Genomic DNA, 21,428 nt, shown 5'->3' with positions numbered 1-21,428 from the left:
CGGATCAAAATGATGTTGAGGAAAGAAGGAAGGTGTGTGGTTTGGTATCAGCACAGCAAAGATCAGCTCCACAAACTTCATGGGTCTCATCCACTCAGTCTCAAACCCTGGCTCAAGAATAACACTAAACAGTTTATAAGGTGCTTTTACATGATCTCATTGACTCTTCAAAGGAACCCTCATTCCTTTCTCCCTTTTACAGATGAGGAAAGAGATGCAGTGAAGTTCTGGGACTTGTGTAATTAGAAGAAAAGTCAGGAGGAGGAGATAAACATGTATTAAGATATACTTTTATGCAGGGCCCTGTGGCATGTACCTGGATGTCAGTCACCTCATTTAATTCTCCTCTTAACCCTGCGAGGGAGGCGTGCTACCCCCATTCTTAAGGACAAAGAAATGAGATTCAGAGAGGCCAAGCAGTTTGCTCCAGGGCACACAGCCTCTCAGTGGCCAAGCCTATGCTTGAACCCAGAGCGTTTGTCCCCAGAGCCCAAGCTCCATGTTGGTAACATACTTTAATGACTTCACCCTGAAGGCTGACCCAGGGACTCATGACAATTACTCTTTCTCTCATCAAAGCAGTTGTAGAAAGGAAAAGGCAACTGATCCTTAATTTTGTTGTTGTTGCTTATTGTTTGCTTTTATGGGGAAGGGAACACCCGATTCAGACTCCCTCATCTTCCTCTTCTGAGGGCAGAGAGAAAAATCCACCTTTAATGCCTACTGCAGTCCCCAACCTTTTTGGCAACAGGGACCGTTTTTACGGAAGACAGTTTTTCCACAGACTGGCAGTATAGGGGGCATGGTTTCGGGATAATTCAAGTGTACTACATTTATCGTGCACTTTATTCCTATTATTATTATGTCAGCTCCACCTCAGATCACCAGGCATTAGATCTCAGAGGTTGGGGGACCCTGCCTTAACAGACCCTTTGAAGGTTAGAGATTACAGGAAACCATTTTGAAGCAGCCAAGGAATTCTCTCCTAAGTCAGATGGCCTAAGGTGAAATGATAATCACAGTGATAGTAATAGTAAGAAAATGAGTGATCAGTGATGGAGATCTTGTGTGATAAGTACTTTTCATGAGTCATTCATTTCATCTTCATAAGTCATTCATTTCATCTTCATACGTGTCCTATGTAGGAGGTGGCATGATTAGCTCCATTTTACAGATGAGCAGTCTGAGGCAGAGAAGCCAGTCCCCTGCCCAAGGCCACAGAGGGCATAGTAGGGCAGGATCTGGGCCCAGATGGTTTGATTTCAGCTCTTGGAGGTGACCTGGGTCACCTTGCGCTGGGCCCTGACGTCTGCGTCATCTTTCACTTATATAGTGCTCTCAGGTGTATAAAGCCAGTTCACAGGCAGCATCTTCCTGAATCCTTCCAACCCATCTGTGGGAGACACGTTCTTAACCTCACTTAGGAAACCACGCTTGGGGAGAGCGGAGGGGCCCCTCCCACGGTTACACAGCCAGGGATGGGTGTACCAGATCTCTGGTTTGATGCTCGCATCCCAGGAGCTCTTGAGGCCCCCACCTGGAGCACATGCCCGCAGCTCCCCAGCACCCCTTTCTGTCTCCCGGCAGGCTGGCTGCTCTGCGTTTGCATGCCAGTTGGTTGGTTCCAGAACCATCAGCCGCAGCTCCTCAGTCAAGCAGAAATGTCTGTGTTCACAGGTGCCTCTGGCGGCGTGTGCATGTGTTGTGTTTTGCTTTTCCATTTAGTTCATGGCAGGTGCTGCATTTCCCAAGCACCCACTGGGTGAATTTCAGGAGATTTAAGACAATTGCAGATGAACGCTCTGCCCTGGGATCACGCCGTGGCAGTGGACACAGAACAAGCAGCATTGTTTGCTTAAGTTGGCACCTCTGTAAGTTACCCTGAAATCAGAGCAGAATTCTTTATAGAAGGTTATCCTACACATAAATCATCATTAGACTACCTCATTTTTGTTTAATGCCTACCTAACTGTGCTGGAGTCTAAAAATGTGTGTTTAGTGAAGTCAAGGGTTGCAGGGAAATTATAGGGTTTTCAAAAACCCATTTGCTTTGCTGGTGCTCACATCAGAATCAATCTTGCCTTTAGTTCTCAATCTCATTGCAAACATGCAGTATGGCTCGCCGAATTCTGGCATTTAATGTAGGGTAGCATTTATTCAGAAGAAGCCAACGGTGCTTACAGAATGGTAGAGCTATGTATAGATGGCACTTCCTGCCAAGCCTGTGATTTTGAACTCTGTTGCGTATCAGTGAGACTCCGCTGCCAGAGCTGGGGCCATGTGGGCCGGGCCGGGGCAGAGGCCGGTGGTGGGAGGGGAGCTGGCGTTCATCACCCTACAAGCCTCACTGCTCGAGCACATAGTAGGTGCTCAGACAATGACTACTTAGTACCTGGAGAATGTTTAACCAGGAAGGTGACTGACCTTTGGATTAGGTTGTAAATGAAATGGGTTTTTTGGTTTTTTTTTTGGCCACACTGCATACCATGTGGGATCTTAGTTCCCCAACCAGGGATTGAACCTGTGCCCCCCTGCAGTGGAAGTACAGAGTCTTAACCACTGGACCACCAGGGAAGTTCCTGAAATAGATTTAAATGATGGGAAAGATGTGGTCCTGTGGCTGCTAGAATAAAGCCTTTGTTGGCTCTTGGGATGCCCGACATCTGCCAGACCTACTTGCAGCCCCTTTGTGGTGCAGTGATGCTGTGTGGCAAAGCTGAAAGGGCGTGGGCTCTGGCCTCCGAGATACTTGGGCTCAGATACTGTCTTGCTCCTTGCTTGCCATGTGACCTTAGTTACGCCCTTTAACCTCTCTGAACTTCAGTGTCCTCACATGAGAGCAAGAGAAATTGTGCACTTTTTCTATATAGGGAAAACAACATATTTTCCATGGATAGTTTATAGTTTTCTATATAGACCTACTTCCTGTCTATAGATCCTTTCTCTATATGTAAGTTTTCCATTTTTCCTGGATCTGAGCAGGCACGTGATTAACTGTACCAGGATTAGTCGTCTTCTTGAGACCCGGAAGATCTCTGTGAGGAATGAGAATCCAGGAGTGAGCATCCAGGCGTGAGCATTGTCCCGTGTGTATACAAAAACGAACATCCAGGGATGAGCAGCCCGGGGTGAGCAGACGAGGTTGAACATCAGAAGGATGGTCTTGGCCCTAATTACCCTGGAGGTCACTTGGCCTTCAGGTTGAAGGGCACAAGTTTAAAAGTCAGGAGACAACTCTCACATGGGGCGGAGGCAGGGTGAGTCCTGCGTGTTACCACACATGGCTGATGCCTGCTCCCTAACATTTAACCTTGGCTTTTGTAGTCTGCGCTTCCCTTGTGGCTCAGCTGGTAAAGAATCTGCCTGCAATGCGGGAGACCTGGGTTCCATCCCTGGGTTGGGAAGATCCCCTGGAGAAGGGAAATGTTACCCACTCCAGTATTCTGCCCTGGAGAATCCCATGGACTGTACAGTCCATTGGGTCGCAAAGAGTTGGACACGACTGCATGACTTTCACTTTCATTTTGTGGTCTACCTGGCATCTTGCTGTGCACAGAATCTTCAGGAGTTTAGGCATGTGTCTTTTGGGGCTGCCGAGCCTGCCTTTTGTAATGAAATGCAAAGCCAGTCAGAAGCAGGAACAATCTTCTGCCTTCCAGTACGTGGGGCAGGGGGTGCCCAGAGGCTTCCTGTAAATTGGGAATGTTTTCCTCTCACACATGGAGATTTCCCTCTTCCATTTCAAGGCCAGGGCTTATCTTTAGGTACCTGGGATCCCCAAGAATCTGGACAGTCAGCTGGGAAACAGATGAGAATGGGAGACAGAAGCCTGTGATAGCGGCAGTGTGCAGCCAGGCGTCGGGTAACCTCTGTCCTCTGTGCGGTGTTCCACTGGGCTCTCAGACTTTGTGAAGCAAAGGAATCCCTTCTGAGAGCGTGTGGCAGGGGTCCCTCTTCACTGCCTTTCAGAATGGGACACACAAAAGGAAAGGGCTTCTATCTGGAATATTCCGGAGCCTTCCGTCCTGACACAGGCTGAGGGACGCAGTAGTGAGAAGCTTGAGGGACTATAGTTCCTCTATAGTCCCTCTATAGTCCCTCTATAGTCAGGTCTCCGCCCAGGAAGAGGCCCAGACTCCATTGGACGGTTCCTGGCGGCATCAGGTCCTACGCTGACTTCATTCCCTGCATCTCTCTAGGTGGCTGTGTTGGCATCAGCCACAGTCAGGTGGTTGAATTTTCAGTTCATTATTTAATCTAGCAAATGTTTTTTGAGCACTTCCTGTGAGCAAGATGCCGTGTTATATAGACAATGATTCCCAAGGGTCTTTGCTTGAGGATCTCAGGGGATGTGAAGAAATTCCTCTTCCTGCACACCAAAGAAACTCATATTAATAAACATAAATATGTGTGTGTATACAAATAATGTGCATGGTGTAACTTTACATGTCAGCTATGCACACACATGTACTCACACACTCATACTCAATTTTCCTTGCCTATGTAAAGGGCTGAGAGATTCACCTATATAGACCGGAAGCACCCCAGAGCAGGGGCCAGGGCAGACACCTTGGCCCACTGTCTATAGGAAAGCGCATTGCCACAGGAGCATAAAGGTCAGAAGTATATCTGGGTGAGTGTTTGGGTCTGGGCCTTTTCTCCTGAACAAAGAGAGCAAATCCTTATTCCCTGCTCAACTCCTCATTCAGTTCACAGGCTTCTGGGTTGGGCTGGGGGTGGCCCACGTGTTCTGAATTACATGGACAGTTTTGGATGGATCGTAATTTAATGAGGCCTGTTTGGTCCAGGGCGGGTGAAAGGAAGCCTGGAGGATGTGGGGCATGATCTGCTTATCTGCAGAGGACTTGCTGTCTAACAGGTGGGATGAACTGGGGACACAGGTGAGCCCACCACGAGGCAGAGTGTGATGCGCAGACACACGGCCTCTGGGGGCTCAGAGGCGGGCGCCCTGTCTTCTGTGATTAGCACAGGCGCCGTGCAGGGCGGCAGTTCCCGTGGGGCGTGGAGGATGGATGTTTTGGCAGGTGGAGCTCCTGCGGGGGAGACTGTTCTAGACCTGTCAGCTCTCAACTTTAGAGTCACCTGGGGAGATTTAAAAAAAAAAACAAAAACAAACACCAATGACCAGCCCAACCCCAAACAATTAAGTCAGGATCCTTGGGGAGCCCCTGGCACCTGTATTCATGAAAGCCCCCTGGGTGAATCTAGTGAGCAGCTGGGTTGCAAACCCCTGTTTAGGAGACCATGGTGTGGGGAGCGGATGTAAAATCCAGGAGCGTCAAGAACAAGGCTGCACTCTTTGTGGGGAGAAGCCTGGTTTGGCCCGAGCTCAGGATTCATGTAAGTGTAGGGTGTCGTTGACGCTGCATAGAGTTGTGTATAATTGAAGGGCAGTGGGGAGCCACTGAGGATTTTGACTAGGGAATATTCTGGAAGGACTTTTGGGAGCTGGTCTTCTATGATTAAGGATGTTCCTAGAGACATGGCGGTCATCCTTGCTCAGCCTTCTGGAACCGAGGTCAGCCCTTGAATTTCCTAGGAACGAGCACCGGGCCTCCTTCAGGCTGATGGGCTGTGCCTCACCCCACACTCTCCCTCTTTTTCCTGCTGCTCCCCAGGCAGCTGTCCCATAACCTAGGGTACTGGCAAGGTGGACCCGGGAGCTTGCCAGTGAGGCCGGTGGGAGGAAACGCCCCGTGATGTCACACCCAGAGGTTAAGTAGGATGGGGACCTGAGGCAGGCTCGACATTCTCTTTATAATACATGTGAATAAATGTATATTGTGCTTTTAGAGTTTACAGCACACTTTATGTATGTTCCACTTTGACTCATCACGGTTCTGTGTAAAACAGATACCCCAACTTACAGATAAGTAAATAGAGGCTCAGAGACTTTCAGGAGCCTTTCTCTGCTGCCTCTCTGATTTCCCCTGTACGTGGAGAAGAAAACCTTTGGGACAGAGTAAGGAGCCCTTCGGGCCAGCATTTATTCAGCCACTGGACTGCGGGCAGGACACTGTGCCAGGCACTGTCACAGCGGTGACCTCATGTTTTAAAGACAGAATATCTTTTCTGTTTCCTCACGGTCTGTGGCTCAAGAAGATTGGGACGATACTTCACTAGCAGTGATACAGCTGGATAAATAAAACCACAGGACCACTACTCCGGGTCTGTTTGGGGAGTGTACCTCATCAAGATCCTTTGTGTTATCTCATTTTATTCTTGTGAGAGATGGTATCACCCCCACTTTCAAACGAGGAAACTGAGGCTCAGAGAAACACCTTTCTCTGGCCAGGTAGCAGAGTCAGATGGCAAGGAAGGCCAGGCTGTGTGGAGTGCATTGACGCTGCACTGACTCCTTGTATGGAGTTGGGGGGATAGTAAAACAGCACCTGCCTTGCCACTGTGAAGAGCGGCATGGAGGCTCCTTAAAAAACTAAAAATAGAGCTATCCCATGATCCAACAATCCCACTCCTGGGCATATCCAGAGAAAAATTAGAGTTCTAATTGGATAAGATACATGTACCTCAATGATCATAGCACCACTATCATGATAGTCAAGACATGGAAACAACTTAAATGCCCATCGAGAGATGATTGGTTTAAGATGATTGTGTACGTATCACACACACACACACTGGAATATTACTCAGCCATAAAAAAGAATGAAATAATGCCATTTGCAACAACATGGATGGACCTAGAGATTATTGTACTAAGTAAGTCAGACAGAGGAAGACAAGGGTTATATGACATCATTTATATGTGGAATCTAAAAAATAATACAAATGAACTTGTATACAAAACAGAAATACACTCATAGACATAGAAGACAAACTTAAGGTTACTGAAGGGAGGATAAGTTAGTACGGGATTAATAGACACAAACTACCAAATATCAAATAGATAAACCACAAGGATTTACTGGAAAACACAGGGAACAATATTCAATATCTTGTAATAACCTACAATGGAAAATAATCTGAAAAATATATATAACTGTATCACTTTATTGTACACCTGAAACTATTACAATATTAAAGACAACTATACTTCAATTAAAAAATATTCATATAGCATCTGCTGTGTGCTAGGCACTATTCCAATTGTGCCTATCCAATTCAAATTATTCAATTTGTATAAACTAACTTGTTTAGTCCTCCCAATATCATGTTACAGTAGATAGAATGATCATCCCCATTTTAAAGTTGAAGGAAATGAGGCATGTAGAGGTGAAGTAACAGGAGGTGGAATGACAGGAAAGCTATGACAAAGCTAGACAGCCTGCTAAAAAGCAAAGCTCACTTTGCCGACAAAGGTCCGTATAGTCAAGGCTATATGTATAGTTGTGTATGGTTGTGAGAGCTGAACCATAAAGAAGGCAGAGCGCTGAAGAATTGATGCTTTCAAACTGTGGTGCTGGAGAAGACTCTTGAGAGTCCGTTGGACTGCAAGGAGATCAGTCCATCCTAAAGGAAATCCACCCTGAATATTCATGGGAAGGACTGATGCTGAGCTCTAATACTTTGGCCACCTGCTGCAAGCAGCCAACTCATTGGAAAAGACCCTGATGCTGGGAAAGATTGAAGGCAACCGGAGAAGAGGGTGACAGAGGATGAGATGGTTGGATGGCATCACCGATACAATGGACATGAACTTGGGCAAACTCTGGGAGATGGTAAGGGACATAGAAGCCTGGCGTGCTGCAGTCCTTGGGGTCGCAAAGAGCTGGACATGACTAGGCAACCAAACAACAATAACAACTCACCTAAGGCCACACAACTATTAAAAGGTGGAGTGGAAAGTCCATCCCGAGCCACCTGGCTCCAGAGCCCACTCTTCACTTTTCAACCATGCCATCCAGGTCTCCTGCTTTTCTGTTCCGGGCTGTTCCCCTGGACTGGGTTAGGAGTCGGGAGGGAAAGCATAAAAAGGCAAGCTCCAATCTGGGCCCTGGGTGTGCAGATCCGAGGCGATCTCACCTGGAGGGAGCATGTCCAGGTGTGAGGACTACATCTGGAGGCCAGGTGTCCAAGTGTGACCCCTTTAAGGACCATTCTGCTCTCTGCCTCTTCCCTCTTTTTTTCGGATCATTTGTGTAATGGTCATCAGCTCCCCCAGAGTCTGGTAAGGATCAGGCTGGAAAGATGGGGAGGGGCCTAGGGTTTCAGTTCCAGCTCTCTCACAAAATGATCTTATGCTCCCTTACTGGATGTCATTTTCCTCACCTATAAGTGAAGGAGCTAAAACAGATGATCCCATAGACCCCTTCCAGGTCAGTCCAATTTAACAAATTCTACTGAGCTCCACCTGCCCTCCATCAAACAGTGACAGGTCTGTGTCCTCCTGGGGAGACAGGCATGTTAAGAAATGAGCTCCAACACGTATATTCCTTAAAGAAATTCCTGCACAGGTGCAAGACAGGAATTGTCACGGCAGCCGTGTTTGTGATAGCAAAACAACGGAAACCAATATGGATAAATTAAATCTGTTATATTCCAACAATGAAATACTATACTGCAGGGGAAACGCATGAACCAGAGCTTTACAAATCAACCTGGACATGTCATTGAAATATGCTGAATGGAAAAAGCACAGTGCAGAAGGATGCGTACATTATGGTACCATTTGCATAAAGTTTGAAAACATGCAGAACAGTATCCTGTGTTGTTTCTGGCTACATGCATATGTAGCAAAAGTACCAAAACATGCAGGAGAATGATAAACACCATATTTAGGGCAGCGCTTACCTCTGACGAAGGAAGCAATGGGCAGAAACATAACTGCTTTCAGAATGTCTTAGTTCTTAAAATGTTTCTTCTAAAACAGATCACAAGAAAATATAGTCAAAGTAAGCTTGGATATTTTCATATTATTTCTTTCCTTTTTCTACAGGCATGATATATTTCATTAGAGAAGTACCCATTTCAACATCACAGGCAAAATGCCAGGAAAGGGATGAGGTTGCAGGCTGGGTGCCTCTGTGATAGTCTAGGGCTGAGGGATTGGGAGCAGAGAGCAGAGGTTGGTGGTGAAAGTAAGATTTGGGGTCTGATCCTGGAGGCCCTGAGTTGGTGGGATTAGGGGGTGGCGAGTACACAGCCCGCATCTCAGCTATGCCCTCCGCAACCTAGTTCCTGCCGTCTCTGCCTGGGCCACCTTGGCCAGGCTTGGTGCTCAGCATCTATTAAATAACAACAATGAAAACGGTGTACATATAAGAGGGGGAGAGATGTGTCTGCCTCGGGATCCCACTGTAATCCATTTCCCGATTTAATGAGAGTCTGGAGACCCAGCATGAGGCCACTAAAAATTAAGAATACCGGGAGTATTCACAGGGCTGTGAGACCCCCTTACTCTCTGATTTCTGAAGCTGGGAACCAGGGAGCATCCTGGCAGTCTTCCCTCTGTCCTGAGGGGCAGCTGATCAATGTCAGAGGCCAGCTGGGCAGGGACAAGTGACTTGGGGGTGGAGGAGGGAAGTGCTCAGATAATTACCCATTTTGAGAAGTTTACTCCCAATTACAGCTCAAATTACAAGAGAAGGCTGGGAGCCCAGGTCACATCAACAGGGAAACCGGAGAGAGAAAGGTGATCTCCCGGTGCTCCCGGGGCCGGAGAACACAGGGTGTGCTGGGGAGAGGGCAGGCAGGGATCACCAGATGCTGCCTTCTAGGACACTTAGTTCTCTTCCAGTTTGCCTGGAAACAGTGATTTCCCCTGTCCTGCCTTTCCTCTGCTTCCCCGACCCTCTCACATACCCAAGGTCCCAGGTGGCACATGCAGATGGTAGAATTGATTTGTCAGGGCTGGAAGGGGCCTTGGAAGCCCTGGAGCCCAGTCCCCTGCTCGTTATATAGATGCCCTTGGTAGCCTTGAAGGAGCTGCGACCCAGTCCTCAAGAAGCATCCCACTGCAGGATGAGGGCAGATGTCATCCTCAACAAGGTGGATCTGGGATGAGATTCCCCAAGGTCTGGAAGGGTTGTGAGACGGTCTAGCGTGTGTGTGTATCAGGGTGTGTGCGCAGGACAGCGTCTGTACCTTGTTTATCATAAGCAGGCAGATAACAGACGTGTTCCTGAAAAGTGAGGTCTCAATTCTCATCTGAATACAGAGGAGTGCTCTTTTTAGGAAAAACCTTGAGGTGATGTTGGCAAGCAAGGGAAGAGTTGGGCAGGCTCTGCTGATAGGAGGAGACACCGGGACAGCCTTTCTGGGAAGCAATTTGGCAGTAGGTAGCTGAGGCCGTAAATGTCCATATCCGTTGGGCTCTATCCTTGAAAAGTAACCAAAGATGGCAATGAAGATTTCTGTTAACCGCTGTGTTATTTACAAAAGTGAAAAAAAAAATCCTACATATCCAGTGATAGGAGAATGATTAAATAATTAATCATACAATAATAGAAATGAAATATTCTAATACATTTTCAATTACATGAAAAAAGATCATAATATGATCTTAAGTTGCAAACACATTATATACATATGGCAGGATCCCAACTGGTTAAAAAATACACACACACACATTCACTCTTATATCTTAGATGGATATCTTGACCTACTTCAAAGCTGTTAGTGATTGCTATGGTTCTTTCTGGGTGGTGAGATTAGGAGTGATTTCTGTTTTCTCTTTTATAGTTTTCTACACTCTGCAAGTACATTTTGAGAAGATTAAATGTGAAGTGGTTTTGAAAACCATATTTAAGTATAGGTACCTTGCAAAGTGGCTGCTGCTCTTGCTAATTTAGGAAGTTCCTCTTTATAAGTTCCTTCTTAGGTTGGGCTAAAATCTTCTTTCATGAAATTCATCCCTTAGGTACACACCCAATCTCTTGCCCACCCCCAAACTTCCACAGAATTGCATAGTTTCCTTCTCTCTCTGTAGTACCCTCTGTAACAGGACAGCTGCCACCCTCTCCTGTCCATCCCCCGTTCCCCCAGTGTCCCATCCTCCCGGCTCATGCAGCCTATTTCTGCAGCAGGCCCTTGTATATTTGATCTGATCTCATCACATCCTGGGTACCACCTCTGGTCAAACTCCAGTTTGTCAATGTCTTTCTCAAAACCCAGACTCAGAGTGAGTGCCCTGAACCACAGATGGTAGGAACAGAGGGTTCAATGACACCCTCGCCCCCTCCTTGGTTGGAACATGCTGTCTCACTAGTACAGCCTGGGATCTGCTTTTTTATTATGCACTCATGATGTTGGCTGCTTCTGAGCCTCCTGGCCCTCAATAGCCCTGGGCCCTTTAACCTGAATTTCTCAACTTCCTCATTTCTAACGTAGGAATAATAATATTACTCCATAACCCAGATATCATTCCAATGGTCCCTCCTCCTAAAAGCTCTGAAAGTTGTCTCTAATTTTAATTCCACATCCTTGGGAATGTCCCGTATCCTTCTCAAGATGTCTACAAATTCTAGGAAGGTTTATGGTCTCAGCATCACTGACTCCTGCTTCCCAGCTATTCTGAATCCCCGTTCTTTGCCCTGTGTTTCGGGGATACTCTTTCTCTGTCCTGCTGCTGACCAGATGTGAACTCAACTTCCTTCCTAATTTTCACAAAAGTTCCACCCTCACATAGGTCCACATGTATCTTATAGACCTTTCTATGAGCTTTTGGGTGACGCGGACCGCAGAAATGTACCACAGTCCCTAAGGGTTCATTGGGCACCTGCCATGTTGAGCGGCCTTCCTCCTGTCCCCATCTCTGAGAGGAGCTCAGCATCACTTTTCCCTTTTCAACTTCCTAAATTAACCTTCTAACATGGAGGATTCAGAGGGTCACTAGGATCTTTCACACGATTTCAGGGAGTATGTTGATATTGATGTATATTAATACCTTTTTATTGTTTTAGTCTCTAATTCATGTCCAACTCTTTGCAACCCCAAAGGAACTCTTTGTGTCGGGTTCCTCTGTCCATAGAATTCTCCAGGCAAGAATATTGGAGTGGGTTGGCATTTCTTCTCCAGGGGATCTTCCTGACCCAGGAATTAAATCCTTGTCTCCTGCATTTCAGGTGGATTCTTTACTGCTGGGCCACCAGAGAAGCCCCATATTAATACCTTTAAAAGTGAGAAAACCCAGGAGAGCTGACTTACTTCCCCTTCCCTCCTCTGATGCTTTACCAAAGAGCAGGGCTCTCCTGCTCCCAGGACAAAGGGCCTTTCCCCCAGGTGGCAGGGGGTATAACAGAGACTCCAGACATACTGGTGGCCGTGGTTTTGGTGAGAAGCGTACAGGTGCTATGTCTCGTCTTAACGAAGGGTGGCCAACAGGCTGTCAGTCCGCAACCAGATGCTCCTCTGTTACCAGGGGTTCAGCCCCAACACTCAGAGTCTTCCTAACCTACCTTGGGCAGGGAAAAATTTACAATCTGATTTTGTGACTTAATGAAAAGGGAATGTCAGAATTCCTCAAGAATGTTAAAAAAACAAAATCAAGAACTCTTTAAAAAAACGGCTCATTTTGCGTTTCTGACTTGACTCTGCGATCTGATTGTAGTCAAGAGGAGACTTTGTCTAGTTGGCATTCCTGAGCGAGTGGGACTCTTCCAGAGGCAGGAAGCTCTGATAGAGGGGAGAGAGGATACGCTGGAAGAAGCAGGAAGGAGACGGGGCCTGGGTCTCAAATGGGTCTCACTTTGGGCAATTACTTACCTCTTGGAACTTCCGCATCTATTGGGTTGGCCAAAAAGTTCATTCAAGTTTTTGTGTAATATCGAATGAAAAAATCCAAATGGACATTTTTATCAACCCATATAAAATGTTAATGGGAGTTATTACTTTACTGGTGTTATTTCCTTGGGTATACCTACCTGATGCTGAAAAGATTGAAGGCAAAAGGACAAGGGGACAGTAGAGGATGAGGTGGTTAGATAGCATCACTGGCTCAATGCACATGAATTTGAGCAAACTCTGGGAAATAGTGGAGGACAGAGGAGCCTGGTGTGCTACAGTCCAGAGGTTCACAAAGAGTCAGATATGACTTAGTGACTGAATAATACCTACCTTAGCCAGGAGCCCCAGTCAGCTGCTAATACTTCCCTGGGGGATCTGCCTCCTTCCTTTAGGGCAGTTCTTCCTTAAATCTCTCTTCTGTCATAAATTAGCATTCACAAAATCCGTGTTCCCTCTCCCTGGTCTTATGAGTGTTATAGTTTTCCTTACCAGCCCTGGACAAATCTTTTGGGACTGCGTAGAGAAAGAGGAATTAAACTCAAGTCCTGTCTAGTGACTTACAATAGAAGTTACTGAAGGCTTCTGAGGCTTTGTTTCCTTGGACGGACAGATCACAGAGTTTGGAGCCCTAGGGCAGTGCTTCCCAACTGTTTTCACTTTTCATCATGAGTAGAACAAAGATAATATCGACCTGGCATACTGGGGCAAAAGAATAAGGTTGCCTACAATGAGAGTGACTGGTTCTCACGGCTAGTGCTGAGGCTCTGCCTGCCTGGGACCCGCCCTGACTCATCTTGAGCTGAAGGAGCTCTGTACACAGGTTAGCCACCTGTGAAGTCACGAGGAGACCGTGGGGGAACATAGTGGGTAGGTAGGAAGGTACCTGTAGGTGGAGGTGGGGGGTCAGTTTGGAAGCTGTGATGTTCAGTGGGCAAGAAAGGGCCGTGACAGTGCAGAGCAGCCGTGGTAGCTTCCCCCTGGCCCCTTCTTTTTTTCTTCCTCCTCTGTCTCTACATGGCTCCTCCCAAAGGGACTTTAATTATAAAGTCAATGTTTTCAAGAATAGCTGAAAGGAGGTGAGCCAGCGAGCTGTTGCTGGCAGCTTTCAAATCCTTGTTTCTTCCGCCAGTGGTGGAGAAGGAATCATCCTGGCCCATGGTCCTTCCTTCACCTGCTTTCTAGGAAGGTGTGTGTGTGTTGATCCATCCACCCGCCCACCCATCCGTCTCCACTGCACCCTCTGGATCCGGGCCCTGGGTCCTGGCCCTCAATATAGTCATAGCTCAGGTGACAGTCAGGGGAAGCTTCCCTCCTCAAGGAGAACTTTCGACATGAAGGTGGGGAAGATCAAGGAGCAGTGGCTGTTGAGGGGAAAGGGTGACGGAGACAGAGTGACGGCAGTGAGCTGAATTAATTCCCTGGTGTCAGATTTAATGAAGGGCTGCCTTCTGTGCTGCCTCAGAAAGGCACATCATGGAGTGATCGGTGCTGGATGCACGCACAGCTCCAATTAAGAGTTTCTGCATCTCGCAGGGCCTGGGGTGCCTTTGAATTTCTAGACTAGGGGGCTTTTCCCCCCCTCCCCCTTCCAGGCATGCACAGCCCTCGTCCAAAAGTCGGGGATCTTTGCTTCTCTTAAAGGGAAAGGACTCCAGAATCTTTTTTAGCTGTGCACATATGTCTCTGGTGACCCTTTCCTTCTCTCATCTCCCTGAGTTGTCCTTAGGTGAGGTCCCAGCCTCTCCTTTGCAAACAGTGCCTATTCACTTGGCCTCCAGTGACTGAATCCTACAATCACAGAGGCTTGGCACTGGGAGGGGACCTGGCAGAGTCCCATAATCAGTGATAGTTGGGATTTAGAAGCAGGCTCTCTGGGGCCATCTCCCTGGCTTCCATCTCTTTTGGCAGCAGGCAGAGTGAGCCACAGCTGCAAATAAGCCCCACTAAGTCACAGGTCCCAGCTGCCAATTCAAAGTGATGCCCACAACCATGGTAACTTAGCCACATATCACACTTGACAATCAACAAAAGTGTACACTCCCCATCTTATGTTGTACGTGCTTCATTGAAAGCCAGGGAGACACTCTTACACTTGGGTTTGAGTCCCAACTCAGCCACTAACTAATATGTGACCTTGGGCAACTTATAGTGCTTATCTTCTCAAAGCCTCCTTGTCTCGTTTGAAAATCAAGAATAATAACACTTATTGCACAAGTTCACGACAGAGTAGACTCTCCTTTTGTGGATAGAGAGTAAGGATCTGAGATGAAGTGACATGCCCCCAACAGAGCGGCAGTGAACGGCAAAGTGGGAACCAGAGCACAGGGCTCCTCTGTGCTGTGTTTGCACCACCTTTTGCTACAGTGATGCTGCCATCCTCCTCCTCCTCCTCCAGCATCCTCATCATCATCTCAGCTACCATGTGTTGGGACTTTGCTTTGGTCCAAACCCTCTGCTGAGTGCTTTATAGATTTCATACCATTCAAATCTGACAACAAGAGGGAGATAGGTTTTAAATGTATTCCCCTTTCACAGCTGAGGAAACAGAGGCTGGGAATGGCTGCATGGCCTGGGGTGAAGAGCTACTGAGTGCTCTCTGCAAGATTTGCAGCCAGGCTTGCTGCACTCCCCACCCATGCCATCACTCCTTGCGTCCCCACCCCTCCTGCCTGGGGTGTGTCCTGGGGTCACAGTTCTCCTGGGACAGCTGTGGGCTGAGTGACAGGACAGGCTTAGGGACTGGCTCTCGATGGCTCATGTATCAGGCTCGGTGCTCACCCAGGGTGGAGAGGTTGGGAGGGGGGACCTGCCTGGTCCTCCCGATGTCCTTGCTTCTCCTCTGGCCCCATGTGACAATACCATTCCTGACTTCAGAACTTGCAGCGTTTCCCAATAGGGACAGAAATAGGCATCGTCTTCCCTCTTGTCAGAGTAGAAAACTGAGGCCCAGAGGAGAAATAACAGGCTTAACAGAGCCTCTAGCAAACCCCAACCTGTGGGCTGCCAGACCCCGCCATCTCCCCAGACCGCTCTGCTGGAGAGTCCTGGTCCTGGTGAGCAACCCCAAAAGACACATTCTCTGCCTAATACTCACAGAAATCTTTGTCCTGGCGACCTGCCTGTGGTGTACTTCTTCGACATGTCCTGGCCCCTTGGGATGAAGCCCCTTGAAAGAGCTGGCATCCTTTCCGACCACCCGCCCACCCCACCCCCCCCAACCAGGGTTCACTCTCCTAACACTTCATCAGGTAAAATGCTGCTGTGAGATAACACTCAAAATTATATGTGCCCTAATGCCTTTCTCTTTATCGAAGGGACTGCTAATGAGACCCTAACGTGAGTCACTGGAGTAGACGAACACAAATCATTGTCCCGCCCTATAGGTCTGGACTGATGAAGCTTTCCCCTTCTTGTTCAGCTGTGGTTTTGAAGATGAACTTCTCTTAGCTTTTATGGGTGTGAGTTCAGGCCCCTGAGGATTCAGTGAAAGAGGTCTCCAGGAATCAGAGCTCCTGTCTCCTCTACTCTGGAACACAGACTTTTGATCAAAATGAGAAAGCTTATGCTAGAAAGGGAGACTCTGCCTTCTGTAATACACGCTGTATCCTTTAAGTCACATGTGTACACACACACACACACACACACACACGGAAGAGGTTCGTAAACTGGTGGTGTTAAATAACAATTAGGTCAATAATGCCCTTTGCAAAAACCTTTTAATAAACTACATCCATTGATAATTAGCCCCTGTGAGAATCTTAGTCTGGGAAAGCCATGATGGAAATTGGATCCAGACACAGACCCAGTTCTGGGAGTTGAGACTCTGCTTTCCCAGGAAAACCTTTCCCTGTTCAGCTCTACTTGGGAAGGACAGAGTCACAGCCCTAGGTCAATTTCTGCAACTCCTTTTGCCTTGACCTTGAACATGGATGCTATCTTTTCCCTGTTTGGGTCTCCATTTTTCTCCCCAGGTGGCTTCAGGGATGGCCGGGGAAGCTGTGAATTGAGGACCTGTTTCTGGCTCTGTGGCTGAGGGCAGAGTTTGGCACCAAGAGAATCTCTGAAAGAGGAGTGCTTTCTGCCACTTGTCCAGGGCTTCCCAAAAAGGTGGTGCCTTCTCCTCTTGCTGCTCTTCTGCCCAAGCCCAGAGATGGTGCCCAGGCATGTTACACAGAGAAGTAGCTTAAGAGGGGTGAGAAACTGTCTGAAATAATTCCATCCTTCCCTGGAGACTTGGCGTGAATTTTATCTAATCACCATGGCAACAGATAAAAAAAAAAAAGAAAAAAGGTGTGAGCATATCGCCTTTGCTGTGATAATTCAGATTTATATATTCAGATCAGATTGGAGTTGGAGATTTTTTTTTTAAGGGAGCAGATGCAGCAGAAGGTGTGACTGCAAATAATGTAGCACAAATGTTTGATGATCCTGCCCTTTAAGAAGTGGAACGCAGTTTCCTGCAGTTTTTCCAGAATATAATTATTCCATCAAACCCATTGCAATGAGGACTCATTATGGGCCTGGATAATGCAGAGTCACGTCCGTGCCAACAACACGCCTGCGCACACACAAACACACACAAACACGCATGCATGGGTAGCCCCAGCCCCCGCCCCCAGCCACTGGCCTCTCCCAAACAGAAACCTCGGAAGGCGCCCAAAAAAGGCACGGGGTCTCAGTAAGAGAAGGCTGTAATCGAAGGGCCGGGCAGGACAGTTCAGATTCCATCCCAGAAGAGAACAGAGTCCCAGCTGATGCAGGGTGAAGGGCCCCCCTTCTCCTGTCATCCCACCCACGTGAGCCTCCTGCCATTTTATAGCATGTAAACCCTTGGGGGGCAGGCACTGGGGCTGGATGATCTTGCTGTACAATGTCTGTCCAACCTGGGGGGTTAATTCGGGTATTTTCATAAAGTACATGGTTCTGCACATTCGTTCAAGGTCCCATCTGGTCTGAACGGGCCTGCTGACTCCTGGGCTAGGCACTTTTCCGGTAAAGGCTTCATCTGGGGATTAGAATTATCTCTTGCCTGGGAAATCCCATGGCCAGAGGAGCCTGGCGGGCTGCAGTCCATGGACATGACTGAGTGATTAAACCATCACCACCAAGACCTACACTTTTCTTTCATCCTCGCCTTGCTCACTCTGGGGAAGACGGGCATGCATGCAGTGGCCCGTGTGCTTGGCAGCATAGACGCACCCAGGAGACGTGTCACCAGTGTTTACTGGGCGTTATCTACCCCTTCTCTGCCTGACGCATGTACCCGCAGGTACCACCTTTCAGCAGCCGACAGTTTCTCTAGGTCTTATGGTCTCGAGCCATTGAAGTTCCACTAATGGGATCACCTTCATAATCCACTGCCCTCGTGGAGACTCAGTCTTCCTCCCATTCTGCCAGAGGAGTAGAGACACCACCACCCCCAGCCGCGCCCACCCCAGGCCCCCACAAAGACACAGACGTCTACCTGCCCAGACCAGCCCTTGCCAGCTGCCCCCAGGAAAGAGTCAGCGCAGTGCTGGGGCAGGCAGCAGGATGGGGGGAGGGGAGTGGGAGGAGGGAGACGAGCCCCTTCGGGCTTACTGGGGACCCCCATCTCTGCTCCCACTTCTTGCGGGGGGATGCATCCTCCATCGTTCTCTCCTCCCCTGAACCGACACGGGTCACAGGGCTTTTTGGGGGCAAAGCGAGATACAGACACAGGTGCTCCAGCTTCTAAGCTGTCACTCCCCGGTGCCTCTTGCCAACCACATCAAACCCCATGTGTTAGACAGTGGCCAGACACAGGCTTGTTGCCCTGTCTGCCATGTGCCCTCTCAGGGTCCCTGCTGGCCTGGGTGTCTGCTATTGTGAAGCCCACCAGAACTCAAGTTTGCACAGCCCCTTGGGGCGGTCTTTTCTAACACCTCCCGTTTAGCCGTCCTTCTTGGGGTGCAGCCTCAAGTCTCCTGGCTGGAAGGTGGGTTCTTTCCATCATCTGCTGCGGGCCACACGCCCTTCATGCCCAGGGAGAGCTTCCGGCAGACCTGCCCTTCCTGCGATGCAGCTTAGCCTGAGTTCTGGCCCATTCAGAAGCCCCAGGAGTAGGCTGGGTTCATCCATGTCTGGGCCTCAGCATCTTGCCAGGAAGGGTCCAGGTCGCCCGCTGTCGCCTCCCCAGCAGATGGGCTGGTTCTTCAGGCTACAGTCTGCTGCCCTCTCAGCAGACTGCTCAGAAAGTTCCTTTTCCCATAATTTACCTGAGATGTCCAGGCGACAGGATGCGGAGCGCTCTAGACGTGGGGCCAGTCCCTGCCCCCACCCCTCACAAGGAAAGAAAGCTGCTTCTCAGGGATGGCTCACTCCCCCCGTGCATGCCACCCTCTGAATGGGAAGAGGCAGGCAGCAGATTGTTTGTGTTCGGTGTGTAATTTATTTACCTGGGAAGGCACAGTTCCGCGGCAGCATCTGGTTTCCAGCATGTTTCTAGGCTCTCATCCTGGCTCACGCCCCATCTGGCTCAGAGGAGACCAGGGATACAGGGTGGGGGGTCTGGAAGAGGAACCCTTAGTTTTAGGCTTAATCTTTCCCCCTCCTGCATCCTTGGGCTGTGGGTCCCCTCTGGGAATGTCCGTGTTCCACCTACCTAGGGCGTGGCTGAGGAAGACCACAGAGCCCTCCCTCAAAGCCCTGCAGGAACCCCCAGAGCATCTGTGTGGGTTGGTCCTGGGCTACGGGAACACAGAGCCAACTGAAGCCAGATCTGACCTGCTCCTGAGCATAAGCGGCTGGGCATACGCAGTGGGCCCTGAGCATTTACTGCCCATAGCACCCCTGCCTCTCCTGCTGCCCCCCACAGTGGTGGGTGATGGTTTGAGATGGACTGGGAAGGTGTAGATGATGCAGGCATTTCTCAGCCTCCCTATGTGGCTGAGTCTCCCTCAGTGGGGGTTCAGAGGGGAGTCCAAGTCTCAGATCCTGGACATAGTAGCTGGGGTGGACTCCAAGCAACACCACCAGCCTGCATGGAGTCCCAGTCCTGCTCTCCTCCAAGCCCCATCCATCGATAAAGTAAACTGCAGACCAGAGAGGACCTGGGCCCTGTGTCCTACACCAGCTGGATCCTGTCCTCTGTTCTGAGCTACTCCAGGAGTGTGTCGACGGCTGGTGACCAGGGAGAATCGGGTCTTGTGAAAAAGCTGGTGGAATCAGACTCTGTGGGTGGAGACAAGACTTTGAAGGACATGCTTCCAGCCTTCCCTCTAATGGGAGGTGTGATCAGAAGGGAAGGGGAGCAAGCCTACCTCCCTTATGTGCCAGGCTTCAGGTGGCAGGACCAGTGGGCAGGGATCATGGGGAGAACAGAGGTGCTTCAATACCAACATGGTTTTTCTAACAAAGTGCTCAATCAGTGGCTTGGATTCCCTGGTAAGATAGTGAGCTCACCACTGCTGAGTGAGTCTAAAGCAGAGCCAGGTGGTAAGTCAGTTACCATTTACTGAGTACCTGCTATGTGCCAGGTGTTCCTGTTCTGTATTCACTTTCTCCGAATAACACGCTAGAGGTATCATTGTCCCCATAAGGCACTGGTGGCAGCAAGCTCAGAGAGGTTAAGTAATCTGCCCAAGATCACACAGCTTATAAATACGCAGAGCAGACCTGTCCTGGCAGGTCTGTCCAGAGCAGACCTGCTCTCCTTGGCACTTTACGGGGCTTGTGGAAGGGAAGCCTGTGGTGTGGGGGAAGGGTCACCAGATGACCTCTAAGAACCTTCTTACTAAAGATGTGGTGGCTGACTTCACAGGGGAGTCTTCTTTGCTTAACCCTTTGCCTCTGGTCACCTGGCGTTTCAGTCTGACCTCAACCCTGAGGCTCTCCTGGACCTTCAGGGCATGGCTACAGCAGCTCGTAAGACTCTCTCCCCCAGGGCACTGCGTTCCAGACTCACTGCAGTGGAGTGAGTCGGGCCCCATCCCTCTCCCACGTTACCTGAGGTCCGGGGATCTGGGTGGTCTGTCCTAGATCCTGAGGCCCCAGGTTCCATGACTAGGAAGACCCTGCCTCCTCGAGAGTTCAGTTTGCCCTCTGGCTGCCCTGGGGTGCCCGGCTCTCCTTCCTCGGGATGGCTCAGTAGTGTGGGCTATTTTTATTCATTTAGGTATTTCTTTCTGATAGGATGGGTTTTTGTGGAGCCACCTGAAACTCCAGCCCTGCCCTTGGCATCTGTGCTGAGGGGCGGGGAGAGGGCGGTGAGTGCTTATTGATCGACTGACCCCTGGGCACCCAGGTCACTGAAGTCCCCAGGCTGCTTGGCAGGGGTCCGTAAGTACACCCTGGCCAGGATTACATCAAGAAGTACCTAAAATCTGAGGAAACCCACTCCCGGGGCTGAGGGTTTGGGACTGATCAAAAGAGAAAAACTTTACTGTGTCTCAGCTGTTATGGGGAGAAGGAATCTAGGTCGGGAAGGTCGGGGTCTAGAGCGGGGGCCACAGGAGGGAATAAGAGCCAACATAGACTCTGGGGGTCGGAGGGAGGGAGATGGGCAGAGAAGGCGACAGGGAGGCCGGGGGCCTGGTGTCGGGGCCCCGGGTGTGCAGTGTGACCTGGTGGCCCTTGCGTCGGGTTGGTTCGTTCACGCATCTGTCACTGCGCTGTCGGGAGCCACCACCCAGAGGTGAGACGCACCTAGCAGACCCACGGACTCTAAGCTGGTGTCATGAGCTGAGTTGGAGGCATGTCCGGGG

The 21,428-nt window shown here is 49.3% G+C and overlaps 1 protein-coding gene, 1 long non-coding RNA gene and 1 other non-coding gene across 4 annotated transcripts in view; 1 reads left to right on the top strand and 2 right to left on the bottom strand.

Moving 5' to 3' along the window:
• The window catches only part of DSCAML1 (DS cell adhesion molecule like 1), a 365,655-nt gene that overhangs the window by 29,185 nt on the left and 315,042 nt on the right, over nucleotides 1-21,428 (top strand). The window lies entirely within an intron of this gene.
• Nucleotides 829-9,994, bottom strand: LOC122449661. 2 transcript variants are annotated; one of them, XR_006271992.1, is made up of 4 exons: nucleotides 9,784-9,994; nucleotides 8,773-8,842; nucleotides 7,791-7,922; nucleotides 829-4,369 (listed from the first exon to the last, which is right to left on the bottom strand). It is a non-coding gene; the product is annotated as an uncharacterized LOC122449661 (long non-coding RNA). The 2 variants fall into 2 exon arrangements; XR_006271993.1 differs by lacking the exon at nucleotides 7,791-7,922.
• TRNAG-UCC lies at nucleotides 2,501-2,574 on the bottom strand. Its single transcript has one exon. It is a non-coding gene; the product is annotated as a tRNA-Gly (tRNA).

This window comes from Cervus canadensis, chromosome 11 (assembly GCF_019320065.1).
Source record: "Cervus canadensis isolate Bull #8, Minnesota chromosome 11, ASM1932006v1, whole genome shotgun sequence".
NCBI classification, from domain to species: Eukaryota; Metazoa; Chordata; class Mammalia; order Artiodactyla; family Cervidae; genus Cervus; species Cervus canadensis.
The sequence above is the reverse complement of the archived record's forward strand: the minus strand, read 5'-3'. Positions and strand labels throughout refer to the sequence as shown.